Here is a 17,087-nt window from a genome sequence, read left to right as displayed (position 1 = left end):
TTCACCTTTAAGGCTGTGTGGACAGAAAGGAGCACTGGGACAGGAAACTATGTTGTAATCACCACTTTATCACTAATTAATTGTATAGACCCAGGAAGGGAAAACTCTTAACCTCAGTGACCCAGAAGCAACATTATCACCCTTGTTGGTAAATAAGATATCTGAACCTAAGGTCTGTTTTTTTAATATTGAAGTATAGTTGATTTGCAATGTTAATTTCTGTTGTACCTCCTTTCCCCTTTGATAAACACAAATTTCTTGTATGTGTCCATGAGTCTGTTTCTGCTTCATAAGGAGATTCATTTGTGCCATGTTTTAGATTTCACATGTAAGTGGTATCATATATTTGTCTTTCTCTGACTTAATTTCACTTAGTATGAGAATCTGTAAACCCATTCATATTGCTGCAAATGACATCATTTCATTCCTTTTTATGGCTGAGTAATATTCCATTGTGTATATGTACCACAACTTCTTTATCCATTTATCTGTCATGGGCATCTAAGTTGCTTCCATGCCTTGGCTATTGTAAATAGTGCTGCTATGAACATTGGGGTGCATGTATCTTTTGAATTATAATTTTCTCTGGATATATGCTCAGGAGTGGGATTGCTGGATCATGTGATAGTTCTATGTTTAGTGTTTTAAGGAACCCCCATAATGTTCTCCAAAGTGGCTGTACCAATTTATACTCCCACCAACAGTTTAGAGGGGTTCCCTTTTCTCCACACCCCCTCCAGCATTTATTATTTATAGACATTTTTTTAACAATAGAGAATCTAAGGTCTATTTTATAACAATATTGTCTATTAATCAGAATCTAGGTGCTTGGTCTGAGATCTGCCATGGGGCCCTATGCACACATTTGAGCCCTGCTACACCAGGCAGAGGAATGACTTAATTCAGGTCCCCGAGTTCCAGGAACCCATTGTTAGAGCATGTCTGCTGCTCTGGAGTTGGGCCCCATCATTTCTACATCAGGAATAACTACATTATGAAAATCTAGGTTCCTCCTCAAAGTGTAGCTTTATGTGTTCATATCTGGCAAGAAAATATGGTAGCTTTCATTCCTCCATCTTAGACCTCCTCTAGGCATCAATCAGGTGACACAGTGACTTTATGTGAAGCACCTAGTAGGGGATTCTCTGCGGTCAGATATGTGTACCTGCCACTTTCTTCTCCCATCTGGAAGACAAACAGAAAAGGGCTCCCAGAATCTTCTGCTTAAACAACAGGGAGCAGGAAGGATGAAGACTCCTTACTTCTAAGTGGAATGTCACTGTATTCACATCACTCAGCCCAGGTGATTTTCCATGCTTGTGAGAAAGACTATAGCAATTCATTTTACTTCCAGTCTGGAGCAGAAGGGTTTCAGAAAAGAGAGAATTATTCTAGGATCTTAGTGAGATTCCATTTTTCCGAGAGTCTCTAACCCCAGAACTCTTTTCTTACCAAGAGTGCTCAGTGATCCTTTTTCACATAGCCATCTTGCCAGCACCAAAACTATTAAAAACAGACTTTTAAAATATATGATTTATGTATTATCACATCATAATACTAAAATACATTTAAATATATATATATGTGTATATATATATATATGTGTATGTATATATATATATATATATATATATATATGTATGTATGTATGTATATATTTTTTTGTTTGGTTTTTAGGGCCAAGCCAGCAGCATATGGAAGTTTCCAGGCTAGGGGTCGAATTGAAGCTACAGCTGCTGGCCTATGCCACAGCCACAGCAATGAGGGATTCAAACACCATAGCTCATGGCAATACTGGATCCCCAACCCACTGAACAAGGCCAGGGATCAAACATGCATTCTCATAGATACTAGTTGGATTCATTTCCACTGCACCACAGCAGGAACTCCAATATATATATTTAATAAGAATTCTGCTATACCACAACAGGAATTCCAGTATATATTTCATAAGAATTCTTTGTTTTAAAAAATGTAGGAGTTCTCTGGTGGTACAGTGGGTTAAGGATCCTGCATTGTAACTGCTGTGGTTTGGGTCACTACTCTGGTGCAAGTTTGATCCCCAGCCTGAGAATTTTCGTATGCAAAGAAAAAGAAAAAAAAAAAGAAAAAAAAAAAGGAGTTCCTGTCATGGTGTAGTGGAAACGAATCTGATTAGAAACCATGAGGTTGCAGGTTCGATCCTTGACTTTGCTCAATGGGTTAAGGATCCAGCGTTACTGTGGGCTGTGGTCGCAGATGTGGCTCAGATCTGGCATTGCTGTGGCTGTGGTATAGGCTAGTGGCTGTGGCATAGCTGGCAGCTGTAGTTCCGATTGGACCCCTAGCCTGGGAACCTCCATGTGCTGTGGGTATGGCCCTAAAAAGCCAAAAAAAAAAAAAGAAAGAAAGAAAAAAAAAAACCTATATTAAACTAAATCCTCTAAACATTTAAAAGTACATGTGTATACATATGTCTTAAAAAAAATAAGTTTTATTAAAGTTCCCTGGTGTCTCAATAGGTTAAGGATTGGGGATTATCACTGCAGTGGCTCTAGTCCCTGCTGTGGTGCGTGTTTGATCCCAGGCCTGGCAACTTCCACACGCTGTGGGTGTTGCCAAAAATAAGTTTTTTTGAAGTTTTAAAGAAAATATGAGTTAGTACTCTTATAACTAAAGATTGTCGGAGGTCTTTCCAAATATGACATAAACATCAGAAACCTGGAAATAAAACATATGACAGATTTTATCCATATGAAATTTTTACAAAACCACATGAACTGTCACAAAAACACACTATCATCAGCCCAATAACTAGAAGTATTTCAATGTTTAATTAATGAATGCAAAGCTCCCACAAGTAATTTTTAAAAGGTAACTAATTCCATGGGAAAATAGATAAAGAACATGAATATATAAAAAAATACTATTTGCTCTATGATATGTGTAATGATGTTCAGCGTCACTTGTGAAAGGAAGGAATGCAAATTCATGCCATGGTACTCTTTTAAATTTAGACTGCAAAGAACAAAATGTTGTAATGTTGGCATGGATGGGAAGGAACCAGAACTGTTTAATCCATAGTTAGTGGGGCTATAATGAATACAGTATCAAAGAAAGGGCAATATCTTCAGAACTGAAACAGATCTTCAACCCTACACTTTGTTTCTAGGAACTTATCCTACAGGTATAAGCGAATGTGTGCCTTGGGGTATATGACAGGAATAACAGGAGATTGCAGAGTCCCCAGAAGTTAATCAAAAGGGGGTGAATTAAAAGTTACGGTAAGTCCTGTATGGAAACAGCTCTGCCAGGGCATTCAGGTGGCCTCACACTTTCCCCATGGGACATGAAGCCATAGCCACGCACACAGCTGACCCGAGTCTTGCAAGATGCCTTATAAGTTCCAGAGACACAAAAGGATGGAGCCTGTTCTTAAGGTGCTCCAAGGCCCCCTCCCACCTGTATCTGTGCATCACATTACATGGCTTAGCTGAAGTCTAGAATCAGGCCAGAACAACTCACACTGGACATCTGGCCCTCACACTGATCACCTGTGCTGTGTGTGGGGCAGGGACCATGGCAGCAGCCCTGTTTAGCTCTTCTTCACGTTGTTGTCTGTGGGAGTCACACATCCCTGCATCTAACACTAGCTCCTTTATCTCTACCCCTGCCTCCGCCAGGCTTTGGCCTTGGGCTCACCTTGTTTTGTGTGGATGCTTGACAAGCCTGTACAGAAGTATTACGCTTCCATTAAAAATAATGAGGTTGCCCCGTATGTTCTGATGTGGAACGATCTCCAGTATGAATTGTTCGATGAAAAAAAAAAAAATCACTGTGCAGTGTGGTGTAAATGGTGTATTTAAAAAAAAATAGGAATATATAGACTTGTGAAAGGACACACACAAATCTCTGGAAAGACACGGATAAGCAGATCAGAAGAAAGTGGCATCAGTGAAGAAAATGGCTTTATTCTTTGCTGTATACTCTTTTGAAACTTTTTGAATTTCATAGCACATGCCAAAAAGTATTTTTTTACACATTTCTTTCTTTCTTTCTTTTTTTTTTGTCTTTTTGTCATTGCTTGGGCCGCTCTTGCAGCATATGGAGGTTCCCAGGCTAGGGGGCGAATCAGAGCTGTAGCCACCAGCCTACGCCAGAGCCACAACAACTCGGGATCTGAGCCGTGTCTGCAACCTACACCACAGCTCACGGCAATGCCAGATCCTTAACCCACTGAGTAAGGCCAGGGATCGAACCCGCAACCTCATGGTTCCTAATCGGATTCGTTAACCACTGCGCCACAATGGGAACTCCCACCACAAAGTATTTTAAGAAGTAACTGAGGTAACAGAACAAATACATGACTTAAAAGATATTCCCTGTATTTACTTCTAAAATGGCTATCTTCATTTATTTGTATTCATAGTTTTTCTTCAGAAACACATCACTTTATGTTATTAAATTTACTTTTTTTAAAAAAAACTTAGGTTTAATTGATTTGTAATGTCATGTTAGTTTCAGGTATACAGCAGAGTGATTCAATTATATACATATTCATTCCTTTTCAGATTCTTTTCCCATGTAGGTTATTACAGAATATTGAGGATAGTTCACTGTCCTCTATGGTACGTCCTTGTTGGTTATCCATTTTATATATAAAATATACTTATTTTTAATTGTCTATCTCTTCCTCCCCAACTCAACCATATAACTTAAGCTCATCATGAGGGCTGAGATTTCCTTTTCTACTCTAATTTATTTCTCTAGATTTGTGTCTGGTAACTAATGCATACTCAATAAATACTTGCTAAGTAAATTTAAAAAGATTTATTTCTGTGAATTTTAAAGATATCTACTTACACCCTACTTGTCTTCCCGTAAGGAGTCCCTAATGGGTCCCCATCCTCAGAGGCCACCCGCCGGGGCCTTGCACTAGTGTGGGGCTGTGGAGTAGATCCCCTCTTAGAGCACAGACATGATGAAAGCGCTGGCCAGACATATTACAGCTATTTGGTGATTGTAATAATTATAGATCACCAGGGAAACTGTTTTGCAGATGATACCATGTGAGAGTATAATTGTTATCAGTGCTTCTTTAATTGAAGTACAGTTGATTTACAGTGTTGTGCCAGTTTCTACTATATAGCGAAGTGATCCAGTCCTGCAGGTATACACATTCTTTTTCTCATATTATCTTCCATCATGTTTTATCACAAGTGATTGGATATCATTCCCTGTACTGTACAATAGGACCTCTTTCCTTATCCCTTCTAAATGAAATAGTTTGTGTCTACTAACCCTAAACTCCCAGTCCTCTCCACTCCCTACCCACTCCCTCTTAGCAACCGCCAGTCTGTTTTCTGTGTCTGTGAGTCTGTTTTGTTTTTGTAGATAGGTTTATTTTTGCCATATTTTAGATTCCACATATAAGTGATGTCATATGGTATTTATCTTTCTATTTCTGACTTATTTAACTTAGTATGAGAATCTCTAGTTGTATCCATGAAACTCAGTTGAAAGACTAAAGGAGAAGGCCTACACGGAGGAAAATAAGTGGAAGAAAATAAAATAAGAGAAAGGTAAATTAGTAGAGGCAAAGTGGAAGGAAGGGGGAAACAGGGAAGAAGACACAACCAAGCTCCTGCTTGGTGTGGCAGCTCGTGATATTGTCGGGTCCCTCAGGCACCTGGTGAGGGAGATGGCTATGTCCTGTATCACAGCCATAAAGCCAAGACAGGAGTGACCGAAGACCCTCCCACCTGCACCTCCATAGCCACCGAACAACAGGAAAGGATTTGCACCTAGGCCTGTGTCCCCATCACCAGAAATCGCCTGGTGACCGGGTTTTCTCCCTGAAGGAGGGTAATCCCTTAAGAAACAAGCTCAGGCTCTGGTCATTACCCCAGCCTCTGCATGGCTACAACACTTGGAACCACATTCCTCAGGGCCATTTTTCGTTCTAGCTTTAACTTTAAGATGTGATTTATGGATTTGCTAATTGTGCTAATTGTATGTTTCCCCAAGTCTTATAACAGTGAGATGTGTATATGGAAAGTCATCTAATTGTGTCGAACATAATGAAGGGAATGTTTCGATGCCAGTGGTATACCCTAAATATCATCATTTTTGTTAACATGCCCTAAAAGAATGCATGATACAATCCCTTATCATGTGATTTTAGCTGCTCCTAGAAGTGTGGTGCTAGATTTGAATTCCCAAATAAGACCTTTGGAGGCTGGCTGAATTTAGTTTAAATGATTGTCATCATCCATCAGACCTTATAAAGTTAGCCAGGCCCCACTTGAATACTTGTAGGGCCTGGGGAGGATTCTGAATGGAGGCCCCCACAGTGGAGTCCTGCATGTTTAAAGAGTTCCAAGTAGTCTAACAAACTATTGAATACCATCTGTCCTACTACCTTCTTTGACAAATGAATAACATCCCACATATCCAAGCCCTGTCCACTGTGGAAACAGCTGGCCCCTGGCCACTGCTGGGACCTGTGGGTCCTTGGTCCACCCTCACGAGGACAGACGGGGAGGACAGTTCAGGCCCTGGAAGATGTTTCAGGGCTGTTTAGGGGGAAACTGGGGAGCTGTGTAGGAAGATTATGATTTAGGAGGGTGATGGTCACTTCCTATGGTCATTTTCCCTTGGCTTCCATGTGTGGGGACACACCCCTAATATGGCAGGGTGTGACCAGAGGACAGCCAGAGTGGGGCCCTCTTGTCATGGGAATAGGGGATACTGAAGCTAGCATTTCCTATGAGTTCTTGCTCAAATGCTGGAACGTACAGGATTTAACCCTTTATTCAAATAACCTAAGGTTACAATTTTGTGAATTCATTCAGACAAAAATAAATGAGTGTGGGAGCTCCCACTGTGTCGCAACAGGATCAGTGGCATCTTGGGAGTGCCAGGACGCAGGTTGGATCCCAGGCCAGGCACAGTGGGTTAAGGATGCAGTGTGTAGAAGCTGTGGCTTAGGTCATAATTGCAGCTTGGATCTCATCCCTGGCCCTGGAACTCCATGTGATACAGGGTGGCCAAAAAGAGATAAATGAATGTGTGTTCCAGTGTTGAACCAACTGGACTGTGTCAGGCTCTGGTGTCTGTGAATCTGTGAAAAGACACCCCTTTAGAGAAAGGAGACACAGACTAGCAGTGGACCACATTTGGGCCAGGAGCACTCACAGTAGCAATTTGAAAGCTGGTCTGATAAAGCCCCTGGTGGGGAATCTGCTAGTTGGTTGAAAGCCTAGGGTCACTCTGGCAGAGGAAATAAGAGGGCTGAGTTATGCTATTGAGAAAACACCAAGGGTTTCTGCTGCTGTAATTGTACATCACCTCTTCCTTCCTTCCCCTTCAAGGAGCCAGCAGAGAGGGGCACACGGTGTCAAGAAGGCTGAGATCTTCGGCTTTACAAATGGGAAATTTTCAGACATTCCAAGACAGGTTCTTGCCCCTGGCTGGGTGGTAATTCACTGAGAGTGTTACTGGATGGAACCAGAAATGGAAGTAGCTGGAGGGGAGGCAGTGTGTGCAATGATTAAGAAGTGGGGCTCTGGGGGAGTTCCCCCGTGGCCTGGTGGTTAAGGATTTGGGGGTGTCACTGTCGTGGCACAGGTTTGATCCCTGGCCTGCGAACATTTGCATGCCATGGGCACAGCCAAAAAAAAAAAAAAAAGGAAAAGATGATGGGGACCTGGATTGAAGGACTCAGGGGATGGGACTGGGACAGCAGTTTTACCTCTTTGATGTAAGGCCTCAGTCAACCTGCCAGACCTCTGTAGCCCTCGTTTTCTTCAGCTTTCAATTGGAACAAATCGTAACATCTAACTTCAAAGTTATAGCAAAGAGACAGAAAGTAAGCTGTCAGCATAGGGCCCAGTGTATAAAACTAATCAGTCCACGCTATGGTCGTTATTTCTAGAAGAAAACCTTATCTAAGAGAGAGTGCTGAGGCCAAATTCAACTGATGTGTAAGTGGCAATATCTGGGCTTGGGTCAGGGGCCAAAGCCGGGGCACAGCTGGGCAGCTGTGGACCTTGCAGACAGGCGGGGAACTTGGGCATGGCACAAACATGGTGTTTTATGTCAATAAGGCGGGCCTTCCTATTCAACACAGGACTGTGCTGTGTCCCCTTGGATAGCACTTGCTCTTTTCCCTACAGAAATGTAAGTGGACAATTATCCAAAAATAAAGGGACACTGGGAATTTGTGAAAGAATAGGTGAGAGAAGCAATAAAGGAGAGGTAACAATCACCTCCCCTCAGAATATGACCCCAAACTGAGGGACAAAAACAGTAAGACACTGTAGGAGTTCCCCTTGTGGCCCAGTGGATTAAGAAGCGACATAGGATGTCTGTGAGGATGCAGGTTTGATCCCTGGCCCCACTCAGTAGGTTAAGGATCCAGCATTACCACAAGCTACAGCACATAGGTCATAGATGTGACTCAGATCCTATGTTGCTATGCTGTGGTGCAGGTCTCAGCTGCAGTTCCAATTCAACTCCTGGTCTCGGAACCTCAAATGCTGAGGGTGCGACCCTAAAAGGAAAGAAAAGAAAAAAAAAAAAAAAAGAAGATAAAGACACTATATGCATGAACTCTCTAAAAGTTAAAGAGATCAGACGTTCCAAAGAAGTTAGAAGCAGAGTTCCTAGTGAAATCAAACTGTAGAGCAGAAGCCACAAGATAATGACACCAGGAATGATTTGGACTAACCTCATCTCATTTGGCCCACATAGTAGTTTTCTTTTTTAAAAAACTATTTGCTGAGTTCCCGTTGTGGCTCAGTGGTTAATGAATGCAACTAGGAACCATGAGATTTCGGGTTTGATCCCTGGCCTTGCCCAGTGGGTTAAGGATCTGGCATTGCTGTGAGCTGTGGTGTAGGTCGCAGACGTGGCTTGGATCCTGCGTTGCTGTGGCTCTGGCGTAGGCTGACGGCTACAGCTCTGATTCGACCCCTATCCAGAGAACCTCCATATGCCGTGGGAGCAGCCCAAGAAATGGCAAAAAACAAACAAACAAACAAACAAAAAAACAAAAACAAAAACAAAAAACTATTTGAATTCAGGCCAATATTTAAATTCAAGAGACACCAGAAGAAAATGGGGATCTCTGGTCTCATTTAAACTTATCCACCTTGGACAGTTCCTCTGGAAGGGCCGTAAACTCCACAAAAACAATTCAACAAACACGAAGCTGGCACAAATTTTACAGCGTGAAAGAAAAGACAGCTGCTTGGATCCTTTTTCATATCCATTCCATTACAAAATAGACTATCAGAGCAAATGTGAGACAAATATTCACTAATGAGAAACTTCAAATATATCATACATTCAAGCCTGACAGAAAAAGGAATCTTTCGAGCAAGAAGACTCAAATTCAGACAGGGCCAGAGAAAAAAACCAATAAGGAAGGATGAACTCATTGCCAGGGAAGTAACATCAAAGATTGAAAAAGAGACAAGCAAATGCCAGACAAGAGAAGAGGAGTGAGATCAAAGGAAAGGAGTGTGGCAGCTTCTGGAGCTTCATACATTTAACATCAAAGCAGGCTTTCTCCTGGGATTCATCCAGGCCGAGCCCACCTGTGACACCAAAACCCCATCAGGTTTCCACAGGGACCATGTTGTGCAGTATCTCTGGGTGAAACTTTATAGGCTCACACCTGGTTTTGTTGACCACTAAGATCAATGAACGCCTTGCCGTTCAATTTTCTAAGAATGAGCTAATAAGTAAAGTAAGAAAAGAAAGCAGCTCAGGTGACAAAAAGCAGGACACCAAGGTAAAGCAGTTTTAGAAGTAAATCGCTAGTGTTTTCTTTTTGATCTGATTCAACAAATATTTGTTGATTCTATTATGTTTGAGTCATACTTCTTGCATTAAATATTTTAAAAATGAACAAGATGTAGTCTGTGTCCTTGAGGAACTTCTTTTAGATAGATGTTCCAAAACACTCAACAGATATTTATTCAGCGTCTGTGATGTATCAGGCATCATTTCAAGTGCTTGGAATATGTCAATGAAAAGAACAAAGACACCTACACTGTGAGGCTTGAGTTTTAGCAGCAGAGATGAGCTATAAGCAATACACATAACAAATAAATTACCTGATAAGAAAGAGGATGACAAAGGCTATGGAAAGAAGAACAAAAAGAGACCTATGTAATGGGATTAGGAGTTCAAAGCCTGCAACTTTAGATATGTTGATCAGGGTGGGGATTAATGAGATAATGTCATTTAAACATTATCTGGAGAGATCTGGCATCTGCCCCCCTTAAGCACTAAAACTATTCTGTATTTATGAGCCCATGATCTAATGGAAGCTGGATTTCCAGCTCTGTGATGCTTATAACAAAGGCTTTGGGCTACTTCGTGGGCTACTGAAATGTAACCTCTGTTCAATACCATCACTATCTGCTCTGTCATGAAATGAGCCAGAGTCTAAATGGAAAGGCAAAAATCATCTCACCATCACCCCAATACCACCAAGTCAGTGACTGAAGAGGCTTGTAGAATACAGCCAGTGTTGCCTTAAAAATGAAGATTAATTCAAGGAGACCCATTAAAGTTTAAAGGAAGTACGTGGGCAATTATAAACACGTGAGAGGCAATAAATAGAATGGCTTATATAGCACAGCCACTGAAGTCACTGAGAAAAGCTCCATAATTCTAGGATAGACATTTAGGAAATAAAATAAACAAACACAAACAATAACTTTTGGATGCTGACTGAATAAGAATGCAGAAGAACATGAGCCTGAGACATGCCTCCAGCCTGAAGAATGACAGAATCGGAGTGATACAGAATTTTACACCCAACTATTCAATTATTTGTTTTCCTAAATTTGAAAAAAAAATGATTGAAAATCGACACTGATCATATACTTAGCAAATTCTTTCCCCCTCCCCTTCTCAAATGAACATGAAGCTAGAAAGGATCGATGGATCCTTTCAAAGGAGGACACCTCATATTTTGTTCCAGCTTTCTGAAAATCTGAAAGCCAGAAGGAAACTTTTAAGGACCTTGGGGAAAATTTGTCTGTTTATTAATTCACAAAAGAGAATTTTTTTTGTTTAATTGCGGTTGATATAAAATATTAACAAAATATTGCAGCCTTCAGAGTGCAAAATATTATAAAAGTTAGTATCTATATAGTTATTATTCAGACCTTGTTGAAACTAAGGCCACAACATACCATTTTGGAAGAACTTATTAACTAAGAAACTGTTGCTTGTAACAACAATCACACACACAGAAAAGGCTACATGCTAGAAGTCCTTCAATGTGCTTCAGGGTAAGATTTGTTTTTTTGAAGTATAGTTGATTTACAATCCATTAGTTTCAGGTGTACAGCAAAATAATTCATACATACATATGAATATTTAAACATGTATATTCTTTTTCAGATTCTTTTTTTATTATAGGTTGTTACAAGATATTGAATGTGGAGTTCCCGTTGTGGCTCAGAGGTAACAAATCTCACTAGTATCCATGAGGATGCCAGTTTGATCCCTGGCCTTGCTCAGTGGATTAAGGATCTGACATTGCCATGAGCTATGGTGTAAGTTGCAGACGTGGCTCAGATTCTGAGTCACTGTGGCTGTGGTGTAGGCTGGCAACTGCAACTCCCATTAGACCCCTAGCCCAGGAATTTCTATGTGCTACAGGTGAGGTCCTAACTGCCCTCTGCAAAAAAAAAAAAAAAAAAAAAAAGACACTGAATATAGTTCCTCCTACTATACAGTAGGTCCTTGGTAGGAGTTCTCATATTAATTCAGTCAAGCTATGTTGTTTACATGCAATCAGTGTTATCATCATCCCTATTTTATGTATGAAGGAAATGAACCACACAACAGTTAGTTACTTTGTCCCACTAGTCAGATCTGGGTTTAAATCCAGCCAGAGAAACTCCTGAGAGGGTGATTTTAACCATTTATCCATGAAAAGCTGAAGATGGATGCTGATAAAACTTACAAATTTATGCAATTTTGTAACAACACAAAACAGAAGTTCATTAAAAAGTTTCAAAGTGGAAAAATAAGTGGACAGATTAATTAATAATAATGGTTTAAGTGATGAAAATGCAAAATAAGTTGTGGTTGGCGAAAAAGAAACAAATCTGGGCTTCCTTGGCAATACTCTAAAATTTTAGTTTGAAAAGCTAGATCATTGTAGGGATGCTCTTCCAAGTCAATTAACAAAAGAGACTAAGCATGATACAGTCTACATAGCAAAAAGCATGAGACAATAATCAAAAATTAAGAAACACAATAGAATAAAGGAATATTCATCATCTTTATGATTATAGCAATAAACTTAAAATTTTGCTAAATTCCGTCAGGTGGTAAGTGGTCTCCTATTGCTTAATAAACACCAGGCATATGTGGTTTGCAGTTAGTACACTTACGGCAGGAAACACCAGAATTATAATTTCAAAGTTGGAATTGGGGACAAAGAAACACCAGTTACATTTATGCAGAATGAGAGAGGGAAATGAGAATATCATTAAAAATTAAGATAAAAAGAGGCATTGTAAAATAATAATGGCTGTGATCTCTAATTTAAAAAACCTATACTGAACAGATGTATATATCAAGTAAAATGTCAAACAAATACAAAAAACACAACTACTCATTCCTAATGTCAGACACTGGCTAACACTGTCCTGACATGAGCTGTGTGTGTTCCAGGACTCAGAAGTTGGGGATCCATGCTGATGGAAGTGGTCTTTGGTTTTCCAGGTAGATGAGTAAACTGATAGGCAGTGTTTAAGGAGAAAAGCCAGTGTTGGGAACTTGGGTGAGAAGTCATTCAGATACCAGCTGAATCGAATGGGAGAGCAGCTTGAAAATGATCAATATTCAGTTTATTACAAATAATAGCTGTAATAACCATCCCAGGTGCTATAACAGGAGTGACGCTAGTCGGTTGGCTTGATGGACAGAAACAGTTCTGAGCAAGATCTTGATGTTGAATCTCACAGTGTTGATAAATCAGATAAATTAGGAATGCAAATGGGATCTGAGGGATATATTATTAATGTAAAATTAATAGGTATATACTAACTATAGCCTTACAGGTGCTTATGAAGTACTAGAACCATCAATACTATATACGTAAAAAAGAAAATCGTCAATATGTGAAGTAAGTTTTATGTCCTAAATTATGTTAGTGAACTAAACCTATAATTTGATAGAGTAATTGTAACCTCAAATTCTCAACAACTTGAAAACTTTAAAATATAAAACAGGTTAAAAATGTACACTCACATGCAAATGTGCAGAAATGCAATTTTGCTTCTTCTAGCCACCTGAATTCAATATGTTCGTCAGCCCTGCTTCCCCTGACGGCAGAAAAATCTGACCTTGATGATGAATGATAACTGGTTAATGCCTTTACAACTTACTATGTTATTGTGTAAATATTGGGTTACATTGGGGTTTTTTCTTGCCCTTCTTTCCTTTTCCCTGGGCCCTTTTTGGTCTGGGGGGCTTGTGTGTAGCCATGCACTGAATAAAGTGTTAGCCTCTGAAGCTGCTGTCCATGGTACCTGCAGTGTCTCAGGCTATAAGGTAAAGCCACCTGGACACTGGGACCTGCAAGTCCAGCTGCAAGCCCTTTGCCCAATTACTGAGCACCTCTGTCCCTCCAGGTCTCCATCCTGCTCTCATGGTCCCAGGGCACCTCAGCTCACTCTGTTCCAGTGATCAGGCTGTTGAGGAGCAGCCTTCAGAAACTTTTGTGTTGTTACTTCCCACTGCCCTGACCTGCCTCCTTCCCACCTACATTTTGCTCTGGAGCCATGCTGAACTCAAAGCATCTTTAATAGGCTTCCGGTCATCACTATTGTAGTAAACAGGGGAGAAATAACTCCCTGTGTTTTCCAAGATCTATCTTGTGACCTCCACCCACACCTCATCAGGTTTCAATCTCCCAGACAGAACCAAAGAGCAGGCCCCGCTCCATATAACTCTAATTGTATCTCCACCAATTTTCTCCTAACATCCTCCACCCAGACTAGAGTGAGTTTTTGCTCTTTAATGTAATGAGAAATACCAAATTTACAATATATACTATCCTTCATACTATTTGGCTTAAAAAACTGTACCTTAAATCCTTTACTATTATTAAATTTGGGTGGGTTTGGTCACACCAACGGCATGTGGATGTTTCCCGGGTCTGGGGTTGAACTCCCACCACAGCAGTGACAACACCATTTCCTTAACCCTCTGGGGCACCAGGAAATTCTCCTTAAATCCTTTAAACACTTTGTTGTTGATGTTTGAAAAGTTTTTCTTTCCTTTCTCTCCTTTTCAGATATTGTCTTATGACTGTTATTTTCCTAAATCATAGCTGAGTGAAGTAGACATTTTTTTTCACTAGTTGAGGGAGATGACCAAAAAAAATTGAAAGAATACATTTTTCATTATATATTTAAAATTATAAAAAATAAGAACTTGTATCCACACAAAAACTTGTACATGAATGGTTACAGAAGTTTTGCTTTATTTATAATTGTCAAACCTGGAAGCAACCAGGGTGTCCTTTAGTATGTGACTAGATAAATAAACTGTGGGTCATCTAGGCAATGGAATAATACTCAGTGCTAAAAAGAAATGAGTATAAGCGATAAAAAGACATGGTGAAACTTTAAATTCATATTACTAAGTGAAAGAAGCCAACCTGACATGGTTACATACAACATGAATCTAAGATATGACATTCTAGAAAAGGAAAAACTGTTGAAATAGAGATAAATTAGGAGTTTGGGATTAACATATACACATTACTATGTATATAATAGATAACCAGCAAGATCCTTCTGTATAGCACAAGGAACTCTACTCAGTAACTTTTAATAACCTATAAAGGAAAAGAATCTGGAAAAGAATATATGTATGATTCATATGTGTATATATATATGTGTGTGTGTGTATATATATATATATGTATACTTGAAATTAATACTGTATACTTGAAATTAATGCAACATTGTAAATTAATTGTATCTCAATTTTTAAAAATGTCAATGGTCAGGGATTGGAGTCAGGGCCTGGGGGGAAGAATGAATTGGCAGAGCACACAGGATTTTTAATGCAGTGAAACTATTCTATATTATACTGTAGTGGTGGATGTATATTTTTATATATTTATCCAAACCCACACAATGCGAACCACCAAAAGGAGACCATAATGTAAACCTGGACTTTGGGTGATTGTGATGTGCCACTGTAGGTTCACCGAATGTGACAAATAAACCACTGTGATGGAAGATGTTGGTACTGGGGAAGGGGACTATGCATGTGTGAGGGCAAAGGGCATATGGGAAACCTCTCAACCTCTCAATATGCTCTCAAAGGGCATATTGCTCTCCTCTCAACTTTGCTGTGAAACTAAAACTGCTCTAAAAAAGTGTTTAACAAAATAAACAAAAGAAAAAAGTGCACCTATATTTTTACCTTATAAATTTGATTTATACAATTTACAAAAGAAAATAAATCTTTTAAATGCAAATGACTCAAATTGAAAATATTTGAATACTGCAATAAATCAGTGATGTTATCAAAGCAGTATTTTTACAAAGTGTTTGTGAAATTAACAAATTTGTTTTAAATTTTCCAGAATATTCCTCAATCCAGATGAAACATTTTTAAATGGAGTTGAAGATAAAACTCCCAGAGTTTTTCTTAGAGACAAATTTAGACTTGATCTAAATACTTGGCAAAAGAAGAAAACTAGAGCTCAAACTCATTTACTATTTAAAATATGATCACATTTCTTTTAAGGCAAATATAACAAGTGTAGTTCAATCAAAGAGAATCTATTAATTTATGATCTATTAATATAAGTCAACGCATCAATAGATTAAATGTAAAATACCCTGTGTTCTGTCACATAAATTTTTGAAAAACCAATGGATAAAACTGAGCATTACTCTCTCATTTCAAACGAACAACAAATAAATAAATAAGCAAATGAGTGATTTATGCATAAAATGGGAGTAAACAAATATGTATTTAATGTGATGTGGAGCCAGAATCCTTATTATATACACTGAGAAATATATAAAAAGGACTGTTCTTTTTTGTTTGTTTTGGTTTTATTCCAAAGTTATATACTATTATTATTATTTCTTGTTTAAAAAGTTTTGTCTGTATTTTAGAAAGTTTTGATCAGGATGGTGAAACAAAAAGTGCATAAAAATAGAGTTAAGTGTTTTAAATATGGTGAAACAAAAAGTGCATAAAAATAGAGTTGTGTTTTAAATATTATCTAAATGGTTATTTCTTTTAAAAGTTCAATGACATTGTCTGAAACATATTATTTAATATACAAGTATTTGTATAGAGAAAACAATAAGATGGGTATATAGTTTACTTGATAAGATGTTTAATTTATGAAAACAGCTCATTTACATAGGAATTTATTGAGACATAAGTGTCATGTAACATTATACTGGTTTCAGATGTGTAACACGATTTTACATTTGCATATGCTGTAAAAATGACCATCACAGTAAGTCTAGTTAATATCCGTCACCACACATAATTACAAATTTGTTTCCTTACAGTGAGAGCTTCTAAGATCTACTCTCTTAGTGTCTGTCCAATATGCCATACAGCGTTATTAGCTAGAGTCACCATGGTGATCACTGCATCAGTTGACTTATTTTATAACTAGAAGTTTGTCCCTTTGACCCTTTCTCCAAGTAGATGTGTCAATGGACAAAACACATTCTCAAAATTCAAATAATTTTAAATAAAATCATTCTGAAATAAAACTTAAAGTTGGCAAAGATATCAAACCTTGGAATAAAACAATGGTAAATAAAAGTGGGCAGCAGGGTTAATAATTCTTATCATATAGTACAATGTATAAGGAAACAGTTTTTTACAATAGTGTGTAAAATGGGGGGGGCATAGACATCTGGAAATAGACATCTGGAAGTAGCCTTTGCTTTATCTGTAACTATTCATATGAAGAGGACACACTATAACTAAGAGAACAAACCCTCCTGGAACACACCCAAGCATTATATTAAGTACATGCTGATGGTAACACTGCAAAGCAGTGAAGAGAAACTGAGTTA

At 38.8% G+C, this 17,087-nt stretch overlaps 1 protein-coding gene across 1 annotated transcript in view; it reads left to right on the top strand.

The window, feature by feature from the left end:
- CNTNAP5 (contactin associated protein family member 5) overlaps positions 1-17,087 on the top strand; it is a 449,251-nt gene that overhangs the window by 20,239 nt on the left and 411,925 nt on the right. The window lies entirely within an intron of this gene.

This window comes from Phacochoerus africanus, chromosome 3, assembly GCF_016906955.1.
Source record: "Phacochoerus africanus isolate WHEZ1 chromosome 3, ROS_Pafr_v1, whole genome shotgun sequence".
In the NCBI taxonomy this organism is placed as follows: Eukaryota; Metazoa; Chordata; class Mammalia; order Artiodactyla; family Suidae; genus Phacochoerus; species Phacochoerus africanus.
The sequence above is the reverse complement of the archived record's forward strand: the minus strand, read 5'-3'. Positions and strand labels throughout refer to the sequence as shown.